This window comes from Acomys minous (genome assembly GCF_964271855.1).
Source record: "Acomys minous genome assembly, chromosome: 14".
Classification (NCBI taxonomy): Eukaryota; Metazoa; Chordata; class Mammalia; order Rodentia; family Muridae; genus Acomys; species Acomys minous.
Window position 1 is genome coordinate 28,915,712 of NC_140496.1, and position 27,253 is coordinate 28,942,964.

General features: G+C 36.2%; 1 long non-coding RNA gene across 1 annotated transcript; it reads right to left on the bottom strand.

The window, feature by feature from the left end:
• Positions 1 to 1,232: 1,232 nt before the first annotated feature.
• On the bottom strand, positions 1,233 to 14,552 carry LOC311582696. Its single transcript, XR_014774197.1, has 3 exons — positions 14,454 to 14,552; positions 2,399 to 2,659; positions 1,233 to 1,312 (listed from the first exon to the last, which is right to left on the bottom strand). It is a non-coding gene; the product is annotated as an uncharacterized lncRNA (long non-coding RNA).
• Between the last annotated feature and the right edge of the window lie 12,701 nt (positions 14,553 to 27,253).

Genomic DNA, 27,253 nt, shown 5'->3' on the forward strand with positions numbered 1-27,253 from the left:
CACAGTACACAGATATACATGCAGATAAATGACCATCTACAGCAAAATTCTAAAAATAGCATTATAAAATTCAGCCAGGATGGCTTTGTGTAGATATTTAATAAATACCAGTTCTAAGACTTATTTACAAACTATTAGACATGTCTTTGCAAGTTATCTGCAATATTAATAATAATAATAATAATAATAATAATAATAATAGTAGTAGTAGTAGTAGTAGTAGTAGTAGTAGTAGTAAATACAACCTCAAAGAAACCATTAGAAGAATTTATAGTAATTGTTATTACTTTAGGAGAAGAAATGTAATCTCTATACAAAGTAGTTTTATCTCTAGCTATAGTAGAAGCTGAATGGCAAAACATAAAGGCATATTGTCATCTACAAAAGAGATTGACTATTGTTCCTGCTGATTGAGGCTTCCTTTGTAGTGTAGTATTGCAAGCTGACTTCAAACTTATGGTCCTTTTGCCTCTACCTCCTCAGCACTACTGCACCTACCTGATTGTGACAATTTTATGGAGTCAAATTTAATTATAGAGAGTTAATTCCAAAAAACAAACAAAAATTTTACTGCTGTATGATAAACAGAAAATCATGTATGCTTTCTTTCTTTTTTCCTTGCCTCCCTCCCTCCTTCCTCCCTTCTTTCCTTTCTTGCTTCAATCCTTTACTTCAATATAAATCATTTACATCATCAATCTCTCAAACACACATGTACTCATATACATTCTAATACATACACACACACTTATAAAATTGTTTATACTCTAATTGTGAAAATATTTTTCAAAGATTGTATTTTAAAGTATAGATATAATGAAGAAGACAGCCATCGTAGTCAATCCCCAGTAACATCACAGTTTAAAAGGACTTAGTTTGTCTTGAAAGAGTCATTATTGACTGTCTACTAAACTTAACTTTACACCCAAAACTATAAGCCTTACACATTAGGAGCTGGAACCCAACTCAGCCATAAAATGTTCCATCTACAAACTTGTCTACTTACAAGATATACTGAGGGAAAGATGGCACAGAACTTGTGGGAGTGGTCAACCAGTAACTGATACAACTTGAAACCCAGGCAATGTGATGGAGCCCATGATAGACTCTGTCTGGAGGGCCAGAGAATAAAAGTTAGATAGCCCAGAGACCTAGGATAAAACCAAATATGACTTGCAAAAAAAAATGAATGATACTCTGCAATACTCACAGTCAAGAGCCTAGAATAATCATTGTCAGAGAGGCTTTATCCAGGAGCTGATGAAGAGATGTAGATACCCACAGCCAAATATTAGGAGGAAACTAGGGGATCCTGCCAAAGAAGGGGAGGAAAGATTAAAGTGTCCATAGGGATCAAGGATACCACAATAAAAAGGCCCACAGAATCATCAACTAACCAGGGCTCATAAGGGCTCACAGAGACTGAATTATATGGATCTGACCTAGGTTACATTTTATGGTTGTATAGATTGGCATTTCTGTAGGACACCTAACAGTGGGAGCAGGGCCTGTCTTTGATTCTTTTGCCTGCTTTGGGGACACTTTCCTCCCACTGGGTAGCCTTGCCCAGGTTTGATATGAGTAGAGAAGCCTTGTCTTCTTGCAAGTTAATATGCCATGTTTGGTTGACATCCTTGGGAAGCCTGCCCTTTTCTGAAGGGAAAGACAGGAGGAGTGAATCTTGGAGAAAGGAGAGATATATGTTTGGGGTTGGGTATGACTAGGAGAAGAGGAGAAAGAAGAAACAGTAGTCAAGATGTAATATGAGAAAAGAGAAAATAAAAATATTATATATATATATATATATAGTTTGATTTATTTAACCATTCTCTATTAAATATGCTCTCAGTACTTTAATGTTACTGTAATGAAATTAAGAACAGTCATAAAATAACTGATCCAGAAGTTTCTGGCTGATAGTCAGGATGATGTCTTTCTTAACTATTCTGTTCATATCAGAATTCTAAAGACATAGGCTATAATACCAATGAAAGGAATGCCTCAGCATAAGAATTTATGACCTTGCCATTGGGAGTGAGCATAAGTAGGCAAAAATCAAACACATTTTTCATATATTTTAGATAGGCTTCCATTAGGAGGTCTGGCTCAGCCTAAATCTAGGTCAGTATCAAATAATCCAACTTTGCCCAGCTACTTGGAGATGCTGGTATCATGGGAAATCACCAAGAATAATGCAAATAATGGTGTTATGGCTTGTGAAGTTCTGCAGGCAAGTTGGAGAGTCACATAAATACTGTCATCAGTGCAAACGCATATTTTGAATTAAAGAAAAAGTGTAGTATTGGACAGCTGAAACTGAAGAATCAATTGTGATTACAAGATAGCAGAAAGACAAAGATAAAACCTTTGCTTTTCTGGGATGATGGATGCTGCTCACCTGTAGCTAGTCAATTAGCCGTGATAAAGAAGAGGTGAGAATCATTGAGGTAATGTCTTCTGGGAAGTGTTTTCTGGGAGTCAGCACACAAAAGCTGTGTTCCAAAGGTGACCGAGGTTGTACACTATGCTGACAGGCAAACTCTGTAGTGTCGGAGTCACCCAGGCGGTACTGCTTCGAGGGGAGGAAGGGGCCATGCAGAGAAGTTGAGGCTTGGCACTGTGGGATAGGGCTGGATTCCACGAAGAGAGCTGACAGAGGCTGTTAGTGAAAGTGCGGGTCAGTTGTGGCAGGAAAAACCAGCATTTTGTAGACACCAGTACCATGTGATAACCACCAAGAACAATGCATATTATGGAGGTCTTGTTTTTGAAGTTTCAGAAATTGGTACCAGAACAGTATGGGTACTGCTACGATACACATGACCTTGTGGTTTTGCAAGGTGTCTAGAAGGAAATTTGGAACTTCTCAATAGTAAAGCCACTGAAGGGTGAGAGTTCCATAGGCTGTTCTCTTAGAGCCTGAGAGATAAGAATGTTGAGACCAAGCCAGTAGGTCTTTCTTCATGGCCTATGCCTCAGCTCCTGTTTCCCGGTTCTTACCCTATTTGAGTTCCCACCTCGGTTTTTCTTAATGAACTATGACTCCATGTAAGGCAAATGAACCCTTTCCTGCTTAAGTTGCCTTTGGTTACAGGGCTTCATCACAGGAGTAGAAAAAATAACAATAATACAGATAAAAATAGAAGTAGAGAAGCCGATTAAGTAAAGATGACTTAATTACTAAACTGTAGGGGAAAATATGCCAATAAGATAGTAAATCAAATTCCGAAATGATTCTTGCTCTGTGATTAATTATATCGAATATTATCCTGTTTCTAAATATCATATTACTTTTGGAGCAGTAGCAATCCTTTTTCTTTCCCTTTCATTCTTCCATTTTCTCTTTCTTTATTTATCATTTCTATAATAATAGCATAAATACTAATACCTTGTAAATTCTGAGACTTGAATCAACAAGAATGCCATTGCAGTTATAATAACCATGTTTAAAATATGCTCCGTTCATAACGTAGAGAGTCACTACAAACTTCCAAATAAGAAGCAGTAATGACAAATGAAAGACATGGATGGACACAATATAGGCAAAGAAGAACTGGGAAAAGTACCTGAAACACAGAAGGCAGTAAGGTAATAACTGCCATACTCAAGACTGTACTTCCAACAATGACACTGAAAACAGACAAGTTTCAAACAAAATTCTGATACCACCATCCCATAGGCAAAACAATCTAATTTTATAAGATAATGTTCTCAATATAAAGCCCTGGACCTGTTTAGTATGAAAATAATAATAATGATAAGCATTTACTGACCCAAGGAACTATTTTCTAAGTTAGACATGTTTACATCATTGATACCAATCCTTTCCTTTCAGCGCAAAATTTCTTTGCTATGATATCGTCTGTATATCTTCTAGTGACAGACTTTTGAAATTCATTCATTTCACTGGATGGTTCCCACTTACCATCCCATCTGCAGATTCTAGGGTCACTCCCAAGGCAGGACCTATTCTCTATCATCTTTGTACATTAATTCATCATAATCATCAGTACATAAAACTATACCATCAAAGTCCACTTTCCATTTTTATAGTTAATCTGCTGTCATTTAGATTACAATGCTTTTGAGAGAATACAGTCAGTAAGCATTTCATTGACCAGAGTCTAAACTCTACTCTGAGTGGATAACCAGTAGTTGTTAACTGAGTATTACTCTTGCTTTAGAACAACATTTTCTACAAAAATACGCCTTTCCAAGTATACCTCAGAATAGTAGTTGAGAGGAAATGTTTGCAAATATCCATGGAGAGTCATGAGAATTGTATTCCATGTTAACTATGACTCTAAGTCTTAAAGTACAACCATGTACACCAGGTTTCCATGCATTTATTTAGATCCTTCTCAGTAAGAAACAGAAGAGCCTTTAGTCAGATTAGCTGGGAATGGAATCCACCTGATTAAAATAAATAGGCCCTCCACCTTTCTTTCCCTTCCTTCATCTCTCCTTTTTCTCCTCCTCTTCTTCCTTTGCTCCACATTTTCTTTCTTCTTTTTTTACTTTTTGTCTTACTCATCTTTGTCCCCCTCTTTTTCCATGTTTTTTTTTCCTTTTCCTTTTCAAACTCTGCACAGGGAATCTTTCCCATAGATAAATTGCTTAGGGTGGATTAATTAAGGATGCAGCATCATGCCAGCTATGAACTTTGCGAAATTGTTGAGTGACAGTCAGAATGATAGGACTTCAACAAACATATTCTAGAGCTAGGTTCAAGCAGCTCACAGATTCCCATTCCACTGTTTTTCCAAGTTTCCCTTAGCAAGATTACACTATGCATTTGCCCCATTTCTCTAGAAGGAAAGGAGAATGTCCACTGGGATTAGTAAGAGTTGGGGGGTGGGGGGAGACAAATTCTTCTTGTTACAGACACAAATAAATGGCATTTTCTCAGTGTGTGGTTCATAAAACACCTATATATAAGTGACAACTGATGGCGTTGAAAATGAGTGTTTCTGGGCTGCAATCCAAAAGCACTGAATCAGAATATCTGGACGTGATTTTAGCCATGTTAATTTTAAAAGTGCTCAAGATCATTTTGAACCACAGAAAAATTAAAAACAGAATTAAGGGATGCTTAGATCCCTTATTGGATCAGTGTCCCTTTTTATCCTGAGCTTGTCTATGGCTGCATCTGCCTTTCCACACAGACTTCAGTCAACTGAAACCCAAAACATTTGAAGACAGTACCAAAGGCCAAAGAACTGGTATGTTTGATATCTCCTCTTTCTATGGGAGTCAGTTAACCACATTGAACCAATGGCGAATCTACAAAAAGTGATTCTGGAAATTTGAACTACAGAGACTATGACAGAAAAGAAAAATTATATACAAAATAGTGTGACAAAATCAAAACGAATCTCATCCCCATAGTTATGCTGATATTGACTGTACTTTTACTTTTCTTTGGCTATAGATGGAGAAATATTGATACTTAACATTTTCACTATGTATGCTGCATAAAACCATAAATATATTCTATATGTCCTGATTTAAGTCCTAAAATTCTTACTTATTAACTAATATTTAATTTCCTACATTGAAGTCCTCAAAGTGTGTCTATTAGTAAAATTTGTCTATTATTTTCTCACACAATTAAGAAGCTGAATATGTTTCATCACTTAGAAACCCCAACACCTTTGTAATTAGAATAATACAAGACTTGTAGCTTTTTAGATTAATTCATTAATTCTGTTGTATGAATTGAGTTATTTGCATGAGGTAATAATAAGTTGTACAAATTAAGAGTAATTTGCACACTGGGAAAATAAAGATGATTAAAACTTGGTTGTGTTTCATGGACCACAACCTAGGTCATAAGGCACATATATAAGTGAATCTTGAATTAATAAATCATGTGTCCCAATTTCAAAATTTGAACTGTGTGTGTGTGTGTGCGCGCGCGCGCGTGTGTATGTGTGTGTGTGTGTGTGTTTCTGCCTCATTTGCTTGGCAGATAATGATGACTTCAGAATGACTGAAAGAGATAAAATTACTATAGAGAAAGTAGTTCTACATAAGATATTCGGAGAGGGAGCACACATTTAAAACTAGCTCCAAATTTGGGTAGGTGACAGATACCACTGGGAACCTTATTTTAGCAATGGAGAGGTAAAGGGCCCATAATGATCTACTCTGCAAAAGACTGTGCTCCTTAAATAGTCACTGTGTGACATGCTTTTCCCATTTAATAACCAGATTAACTGTGACACAGTGGGATTCAGGGCATGGGTGAGGGAGGAAGGAGAGCTCTCCACTCACTCACAACAGAAATAGGGCTGGAGTACACAGTTGACTGGCCCCACCCAGTAGAGACATGTCATTTGTGAATGAACGCGCCCATCAAAGCATTTTCAGGGTAGAATCCTGGGTGTTGTCTGTCATCACTCTCTCTCCTAGCTGTGGCAGGATGCTCAGAAACTAATTGCCACCATGGATTGCTGGATTTACACACAGTGCACATAACACACATAACACTGGGGAAAGGCAAGGGGATTGCAGAAGACAGTTCTTTTCAGTGCAGCTGTGATGGGAAAGATAAGCAAACCCAAAACGAAGCTGACATCTTTCCCTTTAATTGATTTAAATTAAGAATGCCTCCAACTTCCAAACTGTTTTTCTAATTAGGTTATATAGGAATGATGCTCAGTATTGCAGGTCCTTGAAAAGTAGGTTTTGTACAATAATAATGCAGTAATAATGTGATCTAGTTCTTGGGGTGGTGATTTTTGACTATGTTATTTTGGGGGTTAGTATAATATATACTATATATTTATATAAATATATAAAAATAAATATATATATTTATATAAGTATATAAATATAATACACCCTCAAATGGCCTGCCAGACACTAAGCTCATCATTTCAAAACTAATTTTAATGGGATATTTTTCACATTTCAAGAATTAATAAATACTCACAAGGAGATATTTGGGATATAAAAAATATCAGAAACAAAAAAAATCAATTATGATTGATAAGACTCATACTTCATGTTTATGTTTTTATTTATGCATAATTTTGCTATCATAATAAATGAACAAGTATATATATGTATTCATGAAATATGAAGATGCATAGCCATGAGTACACAATATTATGCAAAGATGAATGTTCTTCCTAAGAATTGTTTTTAAAAATAAATAAAGGCAGATTTTGTTTCCTACCTCTCTCCCTGATTCATGAATTCATTTTTCTGTCTCCTGTCGGCACACTTCTTATCACTTAAGTAAAACAATTGATACAGCATGTTGCACTTGGTATTAGAATGGGCCCTTACTACTAATGAGCAGGATGGCTTAAAAGCTCTGAACAAGAGATGCCTTTGTGGTCCCCACACTCCTCTTTCCCCTCCATCACTGAACACCCCAAAAACAAAGGAACGGTTCAATAATAATGTTTTCTGATTTGCTTTAACATATATTGAAGACAGAGATTTTAACATTTAGAAAGGGAAAATATTTATGTGTAGGGGGAAAAACAGATTTCTGACTACAGGTTTGTGCTTTACAATTAATTTAACCAGAGTAAGCAAGTGTATAAAATTAAAATTAATGAGATACAGATAAAATATTGAAAATTCAACAAAATTGATATTCCACATTCTTCTTCTCTTTGTCAGCTCTTACCCACAGTAATTTGCTATGAAAATTTGAAAAGTATTAGTTTTGGTATTTCTGTTGCCAAGATGAGTGCTCACTGATAAAAAGCACCTAAAACATTGGATATCATTTATGGGTCTGAGCACACAGTCAAACTACCACAACTAATGTGTTACTTTTGGACAGGCCTCTTCAACATATTTCAGGCCCCCTTGAGAATTATCCACTCACATGGTGCATGTATATATGTACATGTGGGAGCACACAAATACACACACACACATACACTTAAAATTAAATATTAAAAATAAATATGGTTTATTTGTACATTATCAGTTAAATTTTAAGAACATTATTAGTTGGAAATTCAATTAACTTGATAACAAAAGCAGACCAATAATTTCTTTTCTCCGAGTTCATATTAAAGTAAAAATATAAGACATAAAATCTACATCTGAATATAACACAAATGATTAGTGATAATTTTTTCTGCTAAAAAATCAAGACATGAAATGCTTCTCCCCTCAAGCTCCTTGTGTTCCTAGGAGGGACTTTTAGTTCTAATTTACTGGCTTTATTTCCTGTATAGGATAAGATCAATATTTCCTATTCCTCTGTATTTTTTTGTGAGGACTACAAGAGTTAAATTTAAATTTAAACCACAATGACTTTGGAAAATGTTTATTAGAATGTACTTTTATCAGATGTTCTTTGTTTTGTGTACACTAATTTATGTACATTGTAATCTTTAATTTTTTCATCTTATGGTTGGGACAATAGAAATTATTTTAATTTTAGCATTTGAGAAAAAAAGTGGCAAGACCTAAGAAAGACAGTACCTATTTGGAAAGCTTAATGGACTCATTGGGTTTCTTTTCTTTAGCAATGTCTATCATTAAAAAAGCATGGCTAGAGTAAGATGCAGATGATGCTCTCTTCGGATTATTGATGAAGGAAATGTTAGCATCGCTTTATAAACAGGTATAGATAGTAGAGAGAACAGGGAATGCCATTTTTAAGTCAAGTCAACAAACGGAACAGGTTGAGGAAAACCCAGAGGATGCTGGTAAGGATGCGCCACAAACCAAGCCTCTGCTAGGTGCCTGTGTGGTTCTAAGGCTATCAGAAGCTGCTTAATAACTTAAACTTGTTTGACCTTTAATCATAGCTCCTTTCACTTCATTCCAAGGCTGCATGCTGTTCCCTAAATCACTTGTTTTCTCCGTTTAGAAAGATAATTTCACATGAAGATTTTTATCAGCTAACAGCACGAGGCAGTTGTTCAACTTTCTCTACACATTCCTTTCCAATTTAGATGACTCTTTTCCTAGCCTTCTTGTTCTTAATCCAGAATTAGAAATTTCATCCAAGATAGATGAAGGAAAGGATAATAATGGTCATTTTGTGGGTAATGGTGAAACTTCTGAAGTTGTTGAACTATATAGAAATACTTTGTTTTAACATGTGGTATAGTACCTTATACAGTATTCATTATTTTAGGATAGGAAATTAATTATTTTATACTCTTCAGGCAGATGAAAGTCAATTTCATTTATTCAATAAATATAGTCAGCATGATTATAAACCCTGGCTTCTCTGGAGGAAATGATGGGTGTGAGTTGGATTTGGAAAGATTCATGTTTGTAATGTAATTAAGATTTTTTGCTGCCATGTGACATATGCAAACATTTATAACCTCGTGATGATAACATACCTCAATTCATGTAGCTATATAGCATTTTTCTCCATTAATGTATTTATTCACTTTACATCCTGATCACAGCCCCCCTCCATTATCTCCTCAGAGAAGGAGAAGGTACCCCATGGGTTCCAACGTGTCCTTGGACATTAAGTTGCTGCAGGACTAGCTGCATCCGCTCCCACTGCGGCTAGACAAGATAGCCCAGTTAGGGTACCAACCTACCCACAAAACCTTCGACCAAAGGCTTATCCCTCCTACAAGATGTGGAAGAACAAAGATGGAGCAAAGATTTAGGGAGTGGAAATCCAAAGACTGGCCCAACTTGAGACCCAACTGTGGGAGAGAACCAGTCTCTGACACTATTAGTGGTTACTCTGCTATGCAGTATGACAGCTGCTCCCTGAGACAGCCCAGGCTACTCTTGTAATGCAGAATGACAACAAATAATATAAAATATATTAATAACATACAACATAATGTCTGAAATACCCACATATTTTGAAGTGGCTAAATGAATCTGAGCAACATATGCAGTACTGTGTATATTTTTCATACCATTTCTGTGTTGCAAATACCCACGTCAACCCTCTTATCAATTTACAAGTCACTGTCGTGTCCTATCAGCCTCTTGAACTCTGTTCTGTATAAATGCGATTTCATATAAAGTAGACAAAGAATTTAGCAACATAACAAACTATAAAATCACACAAAATAAGTAGCATTTTGTTACGTTAACGATATTCTGTTTTGAATTAGAAATCAAAAACCAAATCTCATTTACAACAGTTGATTTATTTCTTCCTTTACAAAAAGCAGTTTCGATATCCTCAAGAACCTTAAGGTTACATAACATGCTTATGTTCAAGGCAGGCATATTTCCAGGTTCTGGTAGATACTTAAGAATGTTAGTTCCTATGTGGTGGGCTCTCTCTTCTGTTCATTAAGTACTGTATGCGTTTAAAACTCAGAACCCCCTCCAATTCTCCCCAAACCAATGGAACATTTTTCAGCCCCACTTGTATGTGTTGCTTAAGTTGTCACACACTTGGTTTCCCGGGGATGGAGCACACAGTCCTCTACTCCTTTGTGTTATGGAATCTACCAGTACCAAAGGAATGTCAAGACTTTCTTTCATTGTGCAGGCGACATGCTATAAGAAACAGACCTTATAGACTAAACAAAACCCACACTAGCGATAACTTGTAAATAATGGAAGACACCACAGTAATTAAAACTGGTTTATATGCCAAAGACATTGAGTTAAAGTTTAGTAAATAAGGGAGAGACTCGGTTAATATTTGACTTTAATTATCTGGCAAGCAGAATGTTGGAAGTTGCTTTAAAAAGTTTGTTGGAGAAAAGTAAATTTTGAACATGTGAGCCATTCTTTAATGAAGAAAAGGATAAAAAAAAGTGAAAGAGGATTTCAAATAGTTACTAAGAAGAGTAGATGACCTTGTGAGGAAGGCTGTGATTCTAATATAACAGTGAGCTAGAGGCCTAGTAGCATTGGGAAGGCCCTCTAGGGAAGAGTTTGAAAACATACACATGAATTTTTCCTTATTCATCTGATATAAAATATTTTTATGTATTTCCAAGTTGTGTGATGACAGAGAATTCTGTAGTTTTCAAAATTCAGTGTGAGTTTGTTTGTTTGTTTGTTTGTTTTAAATTAGTGTTCTGACCAAAGGAGAGAAAGCGAGAGAGAAACACAGTCATACATGGCACAAATTGGTAGTCCAAGCACTTCACATCTACAATTGTTAATGCTATAGAGTTGAGAGAACCGAGACTGAGAGACAACTGACGAGTTTCCCAACATAACAGAGAAAACAGACATAGGGTCAGATATACTAGAAGGTAAAACCAGCTCATAGACCCATGCTTTCCTCATTTCATTTCTTTGCCCAAAATAAAAAGTGTCAGTCAGATGTTGCTCCCCTTCCATCGTCTCTGTTGCTCCCTTATAATGGTCTACACGAAGACATCACATGCATTAGGCGTTCACAAACACCGAACCAGAAATAGTTGTTTTCTTTAATGTCCAGTCAATAAATATACCAAACAGATATGGTTCTGGTGAGGCCTGGGATAAAAACAAAAACAACAAATGCAGTGAAAAAATGGTGGGCAGCACAGAGTTAGTTTAAAGGTGTTTCTAAAAAATGGTAGAGGCACTGACAGACCGATGGTATGTTTTCACTGTGTAGCCAAAAGTCTTATATCAAAAGTATGATTCTCTTGCTCATTTACTTCTTATATCAAAACTGTGAGCCAAATTCAGAAACACTTTTTCACATACTCAGACATATTCCTCATGAGACAAATTTAGAAGGTCTCTTCTTTTGATACTCAAGGTCATTTATTTGGGGGAGTTTTATTTGCACATATATGGGGGGCCATTTTTGTAAAATGTAAATGGTCATGCAACAATAAATATTGTATTTACAAAGCATCTAAACTATATAAGTACAAGGTTTTATATTTACCTTGATGAAGGAAATAATTTTCTATTTAAATATATTCTGTATCCTAAAGATCACTCTTCTACCTGAAAGGATTTAAAAGTTCTATTGTGATACAATCTGTGGCACTTTCAAAATAATAGAGATAATTTATTAGAATGCTACATAGTAATTATATACAGATAGTGTGGCTAGAAATTTCAATCAAACTACATTTTTATTTAAAATTATTGCTTTATACAAAATCAGTGTCTCTTTCAGATGCAGGTGTGTAGGAGATGGCGTTTGCTACAATTCATAGATAACGTTTACAGGTTTAATTAGTGATCCCCTCAGAACAATTGGAAATAGCTCACAGTACAGCTGCTCCTGGGCGCCTGGCTGCTTTGGGACTTAATTTTCTCTAATGTTAGCGGCAGAGTGGCAAAGTTTGCAGTTGTCTGTCATATGCAAACATGAACATATATCATCAATATTACCACAGTGTTGGTTGCCTGAATGTTCCAGAAATAGAAAGTATGTCAGGTGTAGATTAATTTTAATAGGAATCAACTGCCCCTTAGGTCAATTCTTGTTGACAAGCAACCCATTCTGAGCCATGTATTTTCAATTTGGTGTTTGTAACTAGTAACAATGTCTATATACATACCCTTCACTCATTAACTTCCTCATATTTTATTTAAATAATCATTTAATTCAGCTGAGAATTTACATAAGAAAACCCTATTGAATAGTTCCATAGGCAAGACACTATACTATATACTGGACATTTTTCCATCCAATTTTTGATTGTTGCTATGGAAGAGAAACTATTCCCCTATTTTGTGTTAGAGAAAATAGAAAAATTTCAAAGGCTTTAAAAGTCTCTACAGGATATATGGATGTGGTGAGCACAGGAAAGAATCTTTCAAAAGTAACTATTATTTATTGTTTATCTGGCATATGCCAGGTGTTTCATAAGGGGCTAATCATTTCATCTCTTCAAACCTGCACAGAGAGATATGCTTTTAATTAAGTGGAATTTACTTCCATTCTTCCTTATACATACAAAATTCATCAGATAACTATCAGCATATGATATTGTGTTGTGCTATGATAATTTGGCAGTCTCGTGTGGGTGGGAACGAATACTTTTTAGTTTTTTTTTCTAGAGAGATATTAACATTCATAGCTTTTATAGCTGATCACAACTCAGCATTTGAAAACTTCTTATGCTCGGAGTAGTTTATCATAAGCAGACATTTTGGAAGGTCCCCGTAGGCGCTCAAGAGTGCTTCTGGGGCATCAGAACCGACTATATTTGCATGTATCCTAAATTTTTTCCAATTTAAGTGACAGAAAAATTGTCAAGGCATATATAAAAGCCAGCCATACACTCATTACTGATCTTCTTCAGAAATATGCTCCGAATTCAGTAACTAGAATCTTGTGATGCATTATTTTTGTTTTGTTTCATTCAGTTTAACAAATTTTCAGGTTTCAGGTAAGTCCTCAGCCAAGAAAATAAACACTCTCTGTTTATATACACATGGTCAGTTCACTGTGGGTGGGCTTGGATATGGCCTCAACCAGAGTCCCAGGACAGCATTCAAGTATGACTTTGAATGTGAATGACAGTCCCTTGGAAAGGTCAGAGCTCTGTCTATTTAACAGTCAATCTTCTTTGTTGTATTCATTCAGCTCCACTGAGCACAGTGAGTTTCATTCCTTTGCTTTTCTTCCCTTCCTTAGTACCAACCACCCTTTATTAGCATGTGTTGAGAGCATTGCACACTCCAATCTATAAATATTCTGTCTTTTGAGACAGGGTCTGACTATGTAGCTCGAGCAAGCCAAAAGTGTCAAACACTTCATCCTTCTGCCTTAGTCTCCTCAGAGCTTAAATTACAATCCTGGGTTACCATGATGTCCCAACATTATTGTAAATGATTCTAATGAATAAAGGATTTTTTTTCTTGTGCTGGCCACAGAAACAAAGAGCTTATGGAGAACATCGTCTACAACTAATGGAGAACAAGCCCACAATTAGAAAGGTGTGCAAAGAAATTGATCTTTAAGCAAATGTTTTATCAGTAGCATATAATAAATACAGTGATTATTTCTGGGATAATTATATATATATTATTTAAAAACTGTCTCTGAGTTTGATATTAATATTGTTTGTTAACAAAGCATGGCTCATCCTTTTGGTATAGCAAAGTGAGTTAAAACACCACCCCACATTGCATGACATTAGATCTGTGATTTGAATACAATCCATTAAAAAAAAACACTTTCTACTTCATACAGTAAACTAGCAAAAAGGCAAACATTTGAAAAGTAAATAAAATTTAGAAACTGATAAAAAGAGAAGTTCCTTCAAATCACCAGAACTCCAATGCTCCTATGTAAAACAGGTAAAGTCTATTTATAAGGTAATAATACCAAACAGAATACACATGCACGTACACATATGCACATGCGTGCACACGCGCACACACACACACACACACACACACATATGCACATGCACATGCACGCATGCACACACATACACCTCTATCTCTACTGCATGTGATTTGGAGTATCTCTTGTGATGTCAGCTTCCTGTCTAGAAATATTGAAGTATCTAACATGATAGTTAGGACTTTGTTATACAACTATTGTCTGTTGCTCAAGGTCAACTCACCAATCTTCATCGGTCCTCTAGGTGGCTCGATGTACTGATGGACCTGAATTGAATCAGCAAGACCCCTTTGTCATATAGAGGTCCACTGGGTTGACCAAGTCAGGAAGGGGAGAATGGGAAAATGAGATCATAGTATTTGTTCTCGGAACCTTGGTTTGAATTATGAATATGGTTCTGCTTCAAAGTCTTCCCCCTACTTGAGTTCTGCTGCTGTACTTACAATTCTTCTCATGTTCTAAATAATAATTTTGCTCATCTCTGAATAATAATGCCCTTTCTTATCTCCAAATGCAGAATGACTCTCAATATGCCCTTCATATCCTTAACCATTATGGCAATTTTATAACTAGTCACTCCATTAAATTCTTCAGGTAGTTTGAGTAACTGTTATCCTGAGGTAGACTTAGTCCTAAGGAGACGTCGAAACCTGAGAAAAGAGGACTTACGAGAAGCCACCAAGTCATGGAAGTGTGCTCATGAAATGGGCTGTAGCGTTCCTGTGTTCTCTCTGCTTTCTGTCTCATGATACAAGTAAGCTACATGCTCTGCCATGTTCTTCTGACACGAAGCAAGAAGGTGATATAATCTTTATATAGAAATTGCAGTCTAGTATCTTCACTCTCCTCAATGCCTGTTAAAAACAAGGAATTCCAGAAATTTGTGGACAAATGGATTGAACTAGAAATGATCATGAGTGAGTTAACTCAGAAGCAAAAGAGTCAAATGGTATATACTCACTTATGTCTGGACACTAGCCCAAGGGGCATGTCCCATGAAAGTCTTCACTCACCAGGAAAGTGGGACAGAGGGGAGGACATCCTATTGGGAATCTAGGTGAGAGAAGCAAGGGAGAATAGAGAAATAGAAGGATCCAGATGGTCCTAGAAACCTACAAGAAGAAAATAATTATTATTATGGGCAAATCTGGGCCAGGGGTCCTGCTCAAACTATGGCACCAGCCAATATATGCAGTAAACTTCGAACCCCTACCCAGATCTAGCCAATGGACAGGACGTTCTCCACAGTTGAGTAGAGAGTGGGGTCTGATTTTCACAAGAACTCTGGTGCCCCATATTTGACCATGTCCCCTGGATGGGGAGGCCTGGTGGCACTCAGAGGAAGGATAGCAGGCTACCAAGAAGAGACTTGATACCCTATGAGCATATACAGGGGAAGGAGGTCCCACTCAGTCACAGTTATAGGGGAAGGGAGTAAGGAGAAAATGGGAGGGAGGGAGAATGGGAGGATACAAGGGATGGGAGAACAATTGAGATGTAATATGAATAATTTAATAAAATATATCTAAAAAAAGAAATTGCAGAAGAAATTGTTCCTTAATGTACTCTTTCTACAATATGTTAATATTCTCAGATATTTTGTTACAGTTGATAGGATGCTGATAATACATATTATTAGTATGTAATTTAACTTAGTAATACTAAATTGTTCCTTTTGAATGCAGCCTTTTTGTATTTTGATTTCTTAATACAACAAGCATAAAGCTTACAGGCCATTGATAAAAGCCTGTATTTGTACAGTATTTCTAATGAAATCACGAAACAAAAAATAAGGTAGAGGAAGGGATCAACACTAAAGGAATGGTACTGGAAACTTTGCTACACAAAATTTTACCCTAAATAAATGTAATTGATTTGGGTGGTACTGTCATTCTCAACTGATAATATAAAATTTTCGAAGCCTAATGGAATATACATATAACTATCTCCAGACAAATATTTGTAACTCTAATAAATCTCATTTATATGTGTTCTAGTGCAACCCATTATGCTCTTTCTTTTAAAGACAGACTAGCAAATGAAAGTAGTAATAGAAAAATTCCAAAAGTAACTTGCATCTTGTAAAGAAAATTAATGATATCTTATTAATATCTGAAGCAGCCTTTTACCACATATTCTATTTGCTTTCAAATTCTCTCAGCCCAGCAGGATTCCAATTTTACCCAGCCACTTATCATGAAGTGTTGACCCTGAGCTCCCATCTCACACAGTATCTCATGTTTTCTTGTTTTTCCACTTCTCTCTTTTTGCCTCTTCTGCCTCCTACATTATAAATTTCATACTATGCATATTCCTCAAAATCATACTAAAAGGTAAACCTCACTCAGAGAAACATGACAAAATTGCCTTTTTTATTTTGTTTGATTACTGTAATGTGAACCCCAGAAGTCACCAGCCACGCAAGGCAAATGTTCCAGAAAGGTCATGTGGCATTTTCATCTTGTTAGTTTTTATTTTGAACCACTGTCTCACTAAATTTCACCGGCTGATCTGAACTCACGCTGTCTTTCAGGCTGGTCCTTGGGCACAACTCTAATCCCAAGACGTAGAACATTGGTGAGAGAAACCCAAGTCTGAGGTCAGATTGCAATGTATAGTCCAACCCTGTCACCAGAAAAAAGAAGACAGAAATATTACAAAATCTTCCCTTACACATACCATAGTTTTCAATTTACTCCCAGATATAAAAAAATAATTCAAAACGGAGTAAAGATCTATAAGTAAGAGGTTACAATTTTTAAATATCTTAATAATAGACACATAAGTCTTTGCCACAAAGTATTTTTCATTGAACTCAGATGTTTTATAAAGAACAAGGAATACTTAATGTAAATAGCTACAGTTTATTATATCAAAATTATAAGTGTTCACTCACCAAAGATCACTACAAATTAAGAAGACAGAACACAAAATAAAGTAAATATTTTGACATTATATACCTAATAAATTTTTATATAGGGGTTATATAAAGATTTTTCATTGGATACTAAGAGATATAGCTTAGTATGCAAAAGTATGCAAAAATAAGTAATTTTCACAGAACAAATACAAATGACCAGGAAACATATGACAATATGTTTTCTTATTATTTGTTTGTGAGACACAATTATACGTAGAATAATAAAGCAGTAATGTGTTAGCGGGGCTGTGAGAAAGCCAGAATACTTATGCTCTATTTCTGAAAATTAAATGTAGCATTGTTATTTTCACGTTTTTCTGGAAGTTTCTCAAATAGGTAAACATAAAACTGGCAAAAGAAGTAATAATTTTACTCCTTTGTATATTTCCAAGTAGTATGAAGCAAAGCATATGTTCCAACTAAGCTTGTACACAGTGCTTAATGCTATTTTATACATAATACAAAAAGGTGAAAACACCTCAGTTATCTGACAAAAATAGTGAACCTATTTACAAAATCTAAAGTGGTCCAAAAAGAACTTTATACTAGTTAGACATTTAAATTGATTAATTATCAGTGCATAATTTCATCAAGATTAACCTAAAATCCCTGAGTGGAATAAGAAAAGCTACATATTGTATGCCTGCCCTTATGTGAAATGTCAAGAACAGGAAAGTGTACAGGGACCAGAAGTTGATTGGTGATTGATTAGGTAAGGGAAGAATGGGGAAGGGGAAGGGAAAAAAAGCTAAATAGTATAGAGTGATGACAGAGCAGGAGTGACTACCTTCCATCCTCTTATAAGAACTAGGTATCAATCGGTGAAACAAACTGACCCAGTGAAAGTTCAGGAGTCCATTTTAAAATGCAGAGAAAACACTTAGAGTATACAAAAGTAGCATGTGCACAGGAAGAACTCCTGGGGATATCGCCCACCACAGTGCAGCTATCTAGAGACCATTACATACAAAGCAGGAAGATGACGGGGATCTGCACCACCAATAACAGATATTCACTTGGCACAGCTTTAATAACGGCAGCTGTGGCATGTTGGTCACTACTGAGGTAAGATGTGAAGTGGTTATTTAAAGAAACAGCAGAGGAGAAAAGAAGAAACAGATCCCCCCCCCAAGGCTATAAATATTTGTATAACATATTTGTACGATAACACAGAAAACGATAGAGAGCTCAATAGAGACAGTAAACAGAAGTGAATAAGAAGACAATTGCAGGGAGCTTTCATTAATAACTCAAAAGATAAGTGATAACCTGTTAAGTCCAGGAGGGAAACTGAGGGAAGCTGCATTGGCATATACAGATGATTAAGAGACATGTAAAAGAGTACAATGTTTGAGGAGTTAATAAGGCATATTCGCCTTACACAAAAATTTAAAGAATTCCTCAGTAACCTCAATTCCACCAAAATGAAGTGACACGGTTATTAACTCAAATGGCTCCAATCTCTGGAACAAAGAAAGAAGCCCTAGTCTGGTGGAGACTGGAGATGTTAGAAGCATTGAACAGAATGTTACATGGGTAAATATCTTTCAATACTATATTTCCAATAGTTTCGTCTGCCACGGAAAAAGCCAAAACGCAACTGTGCCTGTGGTTATACCTTCCATTTAGGACAGAACAATAGCAGAATTCATCTTTTCTGCAGATGAAAGGACTGCCTCTCCTAGAGAGCCTGTCGTCTTTGCTTAGCATAATTCCGGTTTCTTCTATACTCATGTGAAGAATTATCTTTACTCACTCTTGACACAGCCTGATGCCTTCCCTGAAGCTGTTGATTAATTACCAAGAACCATCAAAGTCTTCAGTGACATCCCGTAGGCAAAGGATCTCTTCTGGTCTGAAATGACAATCTGGGTGAAGGTCTGGGACACTCCATGTTCCTGACATTGTTGGCTGTGGGGATTCTCCGCCTGGAGCTGCTTCTGTGGGAAGTGGGTGGATTTTAACAAACAAGACACTGCTTCCCACCAGCGTGCCTGCTGTTGCCGTTGTTCCTGATTGTCCCAAGGCAGGAACCTCCATATGTTCGCCTACCACGGCCCAGGACAGAACTGAATGAGTGAGCAAGCCAAAAGGAGGGTCAGGGACCAAGGGGGATGTACGAAGAGATCTGGCATTGAGCCTAATCAGGCAATGGGAAAAAAGGCAAATAATGAATCATAGAAGAACTGAATTTGTATCCTTGAATGCTACTGTTCTGGCAACTGAATTTCTTGTTTTGCTCCGTCAAGGCAGCGAGAAAAGTCATAATAGAAACACAGCTCTACAATAAACTATTTCTACCACTTCATGGTCCATAAACTCACAAGGGCTGAAATTAATAGCAGTATTAGCCTGCAGTGGATAGAAGCATATAGTGGGCATTTAAACTATGCATCTGTGATTATCTTCTGAATTCCCTTTAAAAAAAAATAGGCTGTCATTTGTAAACTTTCATGATGGCTCTTGAAACTCTATTTTTATATCATTGTAAAAGAAAATTATGGGTATGAACATTTAAGTACAAGGAGAGATAAAAATAAAATGCATAAATAAGTGGCAGTGCAGCCCAACTGTCACCTCTGAAGTAAATAGATGAGAAGGCCTTCCATTATTATCCCTTAGAACTTCGGGCAAGTTTGCAGGGGGTTGAAGTTGCACGTAGACACTCTCAGATAAGGCATCACGGCGTGGTAAGCAACAGAGGATCTGGCAAGATGTAGAGATGTTTTAGATTGTGCACTCATCTTTCACCTCTAGAGAACATTATCACTCCAGTGCTGAAGTCTGAGAGTCACACGAACAAAAACATCCAACTTTTTGTTTTTCTCTATAAACAGAGCTACAGCCACCACTTCATTTTACTTTGAAGTCTCCCCAGTCTTCTCTTGATTCGTCTCCTAACAGTGCTTACCTCCCAAGAGTGCTTAACACTCTCCTAACATGGGTGTGCGTTTGTATCCTGTCTGCTACCTACAGACACAGACATTTCTGAATATTTAACATGTTTTTATAGAAACATAAATACATATTCAGTCACACAATGGTCATTTTAATGATTCTCACATTACACCTTATTGGTATGATACTTTTAACAAGTAAAACATCATGCAGGGTCATACAGAATACATTTATGAGTAGTCATTGGTAAGATGGTAATTGAGACTCAAGTTTATCAATCAACAAAATTATGAGCACACATATTGCTCCTTTACAGTCCCCAGCACTGTGAAAGTTGGCTTTCTTCTAATCATCCCTCAGAAGGGATTTTTTTTTACAACAAATGGTAGTTTGAATCCTATATCAAAGGCTGCACTTGTTATATCCTCTTGGCACTTAAACATAGCTGCCTTTTAAACTCTAGTCTCATTAAGGGCAAAAACATATTTATAGTCATTAATACTGGTGTTCATAATGGTGATAGGTGCACTGTATTGTATCATTTGGAACTAAGACTGCCTATACAATATTGTACTTTCTCCAAATTTTCATATTATGCCCTTGATGCTATGTGAAACAACTAAAAATTGAAAGTGTGAAAAAAGAAAAATTTAAGAAAGTAAACTGATCAAATCTAGACATTAAATCATTGGAATAATGAACTATCTCTAACCATTTAATACATTCATTGTGTTAAAAACCATTTTGTAAGTTGTTCACTGCCTTTTTGATCCCATCAAGTAATTAAAGATGCATTTATTTGTTATATATTATTTACTGGCTACTGGGCTGTGCGTTGAGATGAAAGAGGAAAATGACAACTGATTACACATCTGAGCGTATTATAATTAATCCAACTGTGGCATTTAACTAATGTTAGGGGTGAGAGAATCAGTTTTTTTTTATATTTATGGCTTCTTCATTATGTGGTCCCACACACATGTGCATAGAGACAATGCCAATTAGACTGAGTACATAAAAATAAAGTTTATAATTTTTTTAAAACTCTGTGAAGTTTGTGATGTGAGCAAATAGGGATATCCAGGAGGAGCTGGATCAGGGAAATGTGGTTGCATACGACTGAATAGATTGTATTCATGCATTCTGTGCACCTGATATATTGACGAGGCACATTTATTCGCTAAGTAACACTGATGTAAATTATACAAAACTGTTAAGGTTACTGTGAGAGAAATATATTTTAAAAGAACCTAAAAATATTCCATTTAACATTTGCAGCCACAGTATGCAGTTGAATCTGGAAGGAGTGGATTCTTGTTTGTTATTTTTTAAGCAAACTCTAGCACTGTATGACACATTTTGTAAGAGATCAGTAAAACTCACTTCTCTTGAATCTTACTCTCCAGCAACTGGCCCAACAACTTGTTTATATTAATATATAATATATAATATATATATATATATATATATATATATATATATATATATATATATATTACACTTTTATTTCACACACACTAATAAGGTATTCTTAATTTACTGATAAAACTCACCACAGAAGTTTTCCCTTGACATCACTCTCTATATTCGTCCAATCTGGGACTCTATATATTGGGTATAGGAAACAGTAGGAATCATTTATTTCTCAGTTTTACTTACATCATTCATCTACTTTTCATATTTCAATAATTCTTCTTTGTCTTGAGGGTAAACACAAGGCCCTTCAGCGAGGTGTATAAAATAATCATTGATCCCTATTTTCCAGACGCAATCAACTCATTGTACAATCGGGTAGTTGGCATCCCATCTTTCCTTGTAACATCTGCTTTCCACTGCTTACCCTGGACTATGCCATACTGTGTGGAGCATAGAAAGTCTCTTTTCTTCTCTTCTTACTTCATTATGCATATACTGAAACAACCTGGAATAATCTCCTTGTAGAGCAAACACTCTCTGGGCCTATGTATATCTACATATGCATCAGCCTCCGGATTGATGTGAGAACAACGTGAACCTGCAGCCCAGCTGTAAGTAATAGCATTTTCAGTCAGCTTCCAAAGCTGCCTTCTTCTACTGCTGAAGGATTCATTCCATTCTTTATTTTATCTCAGGCTCCATGTATGGATGCATACTAGTTGGATAAATGCTTAGGGCTTAATATGCTTAATAAAAAGCTTTAGATCATAGAGGAGAAGGTTAGTCAATATTTAACTTACAATATTATTTCTTAAAGCAAATAATATGATTAATTAGGCATTACATTTAGCACTTTAGTACCTATAAAGCTTTTTTTGTCTTTGAGATTGGTGTGATGACACATGCCTTTAATCCCAGCAGTCAGAAGGCAGAGGTGAGAAGATTTGTGAGTTCAAGGCCAGCCTCACCTACATAAGAAGTTCTAGGATAGCAAGGGCTGAGTAGAAAGATCTTGTCTAAAAACAAACAAAGTAATGAACTTTAAGTGTTTTAATAACTACTGCCAATAAGTTTACATGAAACATTTTATTTAAACGTGGTGATACTTTTAAATGAAAATTAAATGGTATATACTCACTTATATCAAGACACTAGTCCAAGGTGTACGTCCCCATGAAAAATTGTACCTACCAGGAAAGTGGGTAAGAGGGGAGGACATCCTATTGAGACTTTAGGTGTGAGAAGCCTGGGAGAATGAGGAAATAGAAGGATCCAGCGGGTCCTGGAAAACTACAGGCGAGTCTGGGCCCTGGGGTCCTCCGCAAACTGTGGCAACAGCCAAGGAAAAAATAGGCAGTAAACCTCGAACCCCTACCCGGACTAGCCGATGGACATTCTCCACTGTTGAGTGGAGAAGGAGATCTAACTTTCACACAAACTCTGGTGCCCCATATTTGAACATGTCCCTTGGATGGAGATGCCTGGTGGCACTCAGAGGAAGGATAATAGGTCACCAAGGAGCGATTTGATACCCTATGAGCATATACAGGGGGAGGAGGTCCCCCTCAGACACAGACATAGGGGAGGGGAGTAGGGGGGAAGTGGGAGGAAGGGAGGAATGGGACGATACAAAGGATGGGCTAACAACTGAGATGTAATATGAATAAATTAATTAAAAAAATGAAAATTAAAAAAAGAAAATTAAACAAGAAAATCTGTATATTTAGAAGATTTATTAAATATAGCTATTGATTATTTCACCAGAAATGATTGGTTCTAGAAAGGTTAGGATATGCTGTAATCATTGAGGAGGTTAATTTTGCTTGTTAAAGATTGTTGAACATTCAGGACTGGAGACATGACTCAGTGTTAAGATCACTGGCTGCTCTTCCAAAAAGCCTGTGTTCATTCCCAAATGCCACATGGAAGTGCACAACCATCTGTGCCTCAAGTTCTAGGGAATCTGATGGCCTCTTTTGACTCCACAGGCATTGGACATGTGAGATACACACATGCATGCTGGAAAAAACGCCCATGCACATAAACAAAACTGTTGACAGCTTAATACAGTATGCATTCTTAATTACTAAAAAGAGGACCTTACATACATGATAATGAAAGTGTAATCCTTAAAAACTTAAGTTGAAAAAAAAAACTTAAGTTGATTATTTAACCAAAACCACAGTATTATTCTATATAATTCAAGGTGCTTCTGAGGACAGTAACAAAAAACCACATAAAATGCTGAGTAAGCCAACATTACAAAATGCCAACTTTGTTTTCAAGCCATTGTTTGTGTCATATTAAGTATAATAAAATTTACTTTTCTCTATACATGAGTGAGATTATGGATCAACCTGGTAGCTACATTATTGTTCTCAAAACATTTGTTCTACCCAAGATTCAAACAATATCTTTATATAATTCAAGTTTTTAGTCAAGGTTGATTAGAGTTAAGTAAACTTAGCCACTAGGTTAAAGCTTAACAACTGGATTGTCATTTATATCTCTTGGAAGTGAGAAAAATCTGGCTTTTTGTTTTTGTTTTTTTCAGTAGAGTAACATTGAATATATAAACAACTCCAGAGAAGGTCTTATTTTCAGATGTAGTTGACCAATATATAGTGGAATGCACAGGTAGTGGTGGTGTTTGTTTATTTTGTATTTTTGTGTTCACACACATATTTATTTGGTAACAATTTTGCAGGGGTATTTGTTTTATTTTTTTCTGTTTGGGTGGTGTTTTTCTCTATTCTCTACATTGTGAAGGGTTTTGTTTTACTGTTTCTTTAAGACCTGGAAGGACTTTGAGAGGAAAATAATATGTTCAAAATATATTTAAATTTAAAAATTATTTTAGGTAGTAAAATATAATTGAGAAGAAAAATAAAAATGCTAAAGTTGTGCTATTCGTGATGACTCTTTGGGATTATTTCTGTATATATGATGCTTACTAAGAATGGAAGTCTGGCTGCCCATTTTAAGATGAATTTATTGTGTTGGTATTACTGGTACTGCGGAAAAATATCCAAAAGTCATTTAGTTTCAACTTGCATATGTAAAAGGACTGGCTAAGTCTGTCTTTAAGTGGCTTCTCATCATATAGCTCTGAAAAAAGAAACAAATACAATCATAAAACATTTTTAAAACTTTAAACCCCTACCCAGTTCTAGCCAATGGTCAGAACATTCTCCACAGTAGAGTGGAGAGTGGGATATTACTTTCTCACATACTCTGGTGCCTCACCTTTGACCATGTCCCCTGGAGGGGGAGACCTGGTGGCACTCAGAGAAAGGACAGCAGGTTGCCAAGAAGAGACTTGATACCCTATGAACATATACAGGGGGAGGTAATCCCCCTCAGGAACAGTCATAGGGGAGGGGAATCAGGGGAAAATGGGAGGGAGGGAAGAATGGGAGGATACAAGGGAGGGGTAACCACTGAGATATAACAAGAACAAATTAATAAAATAATATATATCTTGGGAAAAAAGTCAGAATTGTTAATGTAATCAATAAGAATTCAGGGAGGTGTCAATGTGTAAAAAAGAAGTCATGATTCTATAAGCAGTTTCCATCTGACTTATAACGCCTATTTATTATGACCTCTTTTCTGTCTTGTAATTTATTATGTTTATATTGCTTATCTGAATCAGACTCTAACTAGAATAGGTTACCGTTTTCCCCTTTTCCTAGGTTCTTGTAATCCTAACACTAGAAGTCTAACATAGCCAAACATGTTCTTACTAGAATTGTTCAATTATTCTAAAAATATGGTATTTATTTTTGCTACTGAGCATCAGAAGTAGTAAACATTTTTGGTAATATGGCATGAATACACAGAAGGAATGACATTTGGAAATGAATTAATATTATTTTCATAGTATTATTTCCTATATCATGAGGATCAAGCTTTTTGATCTTTCCTCATGTTGTGTGTCATTCCTAATTTATAACAGATGTGTCATTGTCTTGAAATTATTTTCAAAATTCTGACTTTTATAGTTCAAATTATGCATTTCTCAGAGAGCTTGTAAATCAATCACAGTGGTGTTTTTATTGAAGACTTAGTCATGCTTTTTATATCTAAAATCAGATAATGTAGTCGTCATTCTCAGTGGTTATTTTTAAAACAAATAGCATTACCATTATAACAAAAACTAACCCGAGTCATTTCTTAATTTTATATATAAGTTCACATGTTACTGTCTGGTTCCTTTTGAATAATTTACAAAGATTCTATTATCTGCTAATAATGGAACCTGTAATTTGCCACATTTGATAGATATCATTAAGTTTCAACTATTTTTGGGAAAAGATATCTCTATTGCCTTCTGTTCTTCAAATAATTTATGTTATAATTGATATTTGGTCATATTTGAAAGGAAAAATGAATATTGTTTCCACAAATTACTATACAATTCATAAACAAAGGTCCCTCATGGAAGCTCTGTGTGTGCCTGTTACATAATTTTTATCCATTCATTATATTCGTTGACCCATTATCTATATCTATAAAAATCAGATTAATCCTAGGTAGTCAGTGTACTGTGATGAATAAACAAATCAGCACGTACTCTAATATGGATTGCACTTATGGATCATAAAATGTACAATTGCACATATTAAACTTTATCTGAAAAATAGACACACATCAACAACAAAATGAAGTCTAAGTTATGTCAAAGTGAAAAATCATGTGTCTCAGGTAACATACAAGATAGGAAACTCATGAACATGCTTGCTGAGAGAAAAATCATTGCGGTCTTAATAGACTTGGAAGCTACCGGGTGTCTTATCAGAGCCCAGTGTGTTCTGAAGGCATACTGAAAACGTAATGACGGAAAATTCAATCAAAGTATGAGCAAAGGTCAGAAAACAAAAGATTTGCAGGTATTCAATAGAGATATTTTAATGAAAATTATTTATTTATTCACTTTATATCCCAGTCTTCTCCCCTTCCCTCCTCTCCTCTCAGACTCACGATTCCTCCCCCATCCCCCTCCTCTATTCCTCCAAAAAAGGGGAAGCCTTCCAAGCCACCCACCCCGACTCATCAAGTGGCATGAGGACTGAGTTAATCTTCTTCCCCTATGGCCTGGCAAGGCAGTCGTATCAGGGGGAAGTGATGAAAAACAGGCAACAGAGTCCATTCCAGAGACAGCCCTGCTCACCATACTAGTGGACCCACACGAAACCTGAGCTGTTCATCGGCTGGCTACATCTACGTTAGAGGACATAGCTTCAGACCACGCATGGACTTTGGTTGGTGTTTCAGACTCCACAGGTCCCTCTGGGACCTGGTTAGATGGCTTGGTTGGTCTTCTTGCAGAGCTCTTGTCACCTCAGGTTCTTTTATCCTTCTCCCCGCCCTTACATTTTGACTAAACTACGTATGCTTCACTCAATGTTTGGCAGTGATTCTCAGCATATGTTTGAGGCACTGCTGCGTGGTACCTCTCAGAGAACAACTCCGATAGTCTCCCGTCTGCAAGCGTAGCAGTGTATCCTTAGTAATGTCATGGATTGACTCTCTTCCATAGGGTGGGTCTTAGGTTGAATCAGTCATCAGTTGGACACTCCCTCAATCTCTGATCTATCTGTTAAATCTTTATCCCTGCATGTCTTATATGCAGAATGAGTTTTGGATCAAAGTTTTTATGAGTAGATTGGTTTTTCTACCCTCCACTAGTAGTCTTGTCTAGTTACTTGATGAAATAATTTCTTGAGGATCCTTAGTGTTTCTTACTTAAGCCTTGTTTGTGGCTGTTAAAATATTAATTCTTGGGG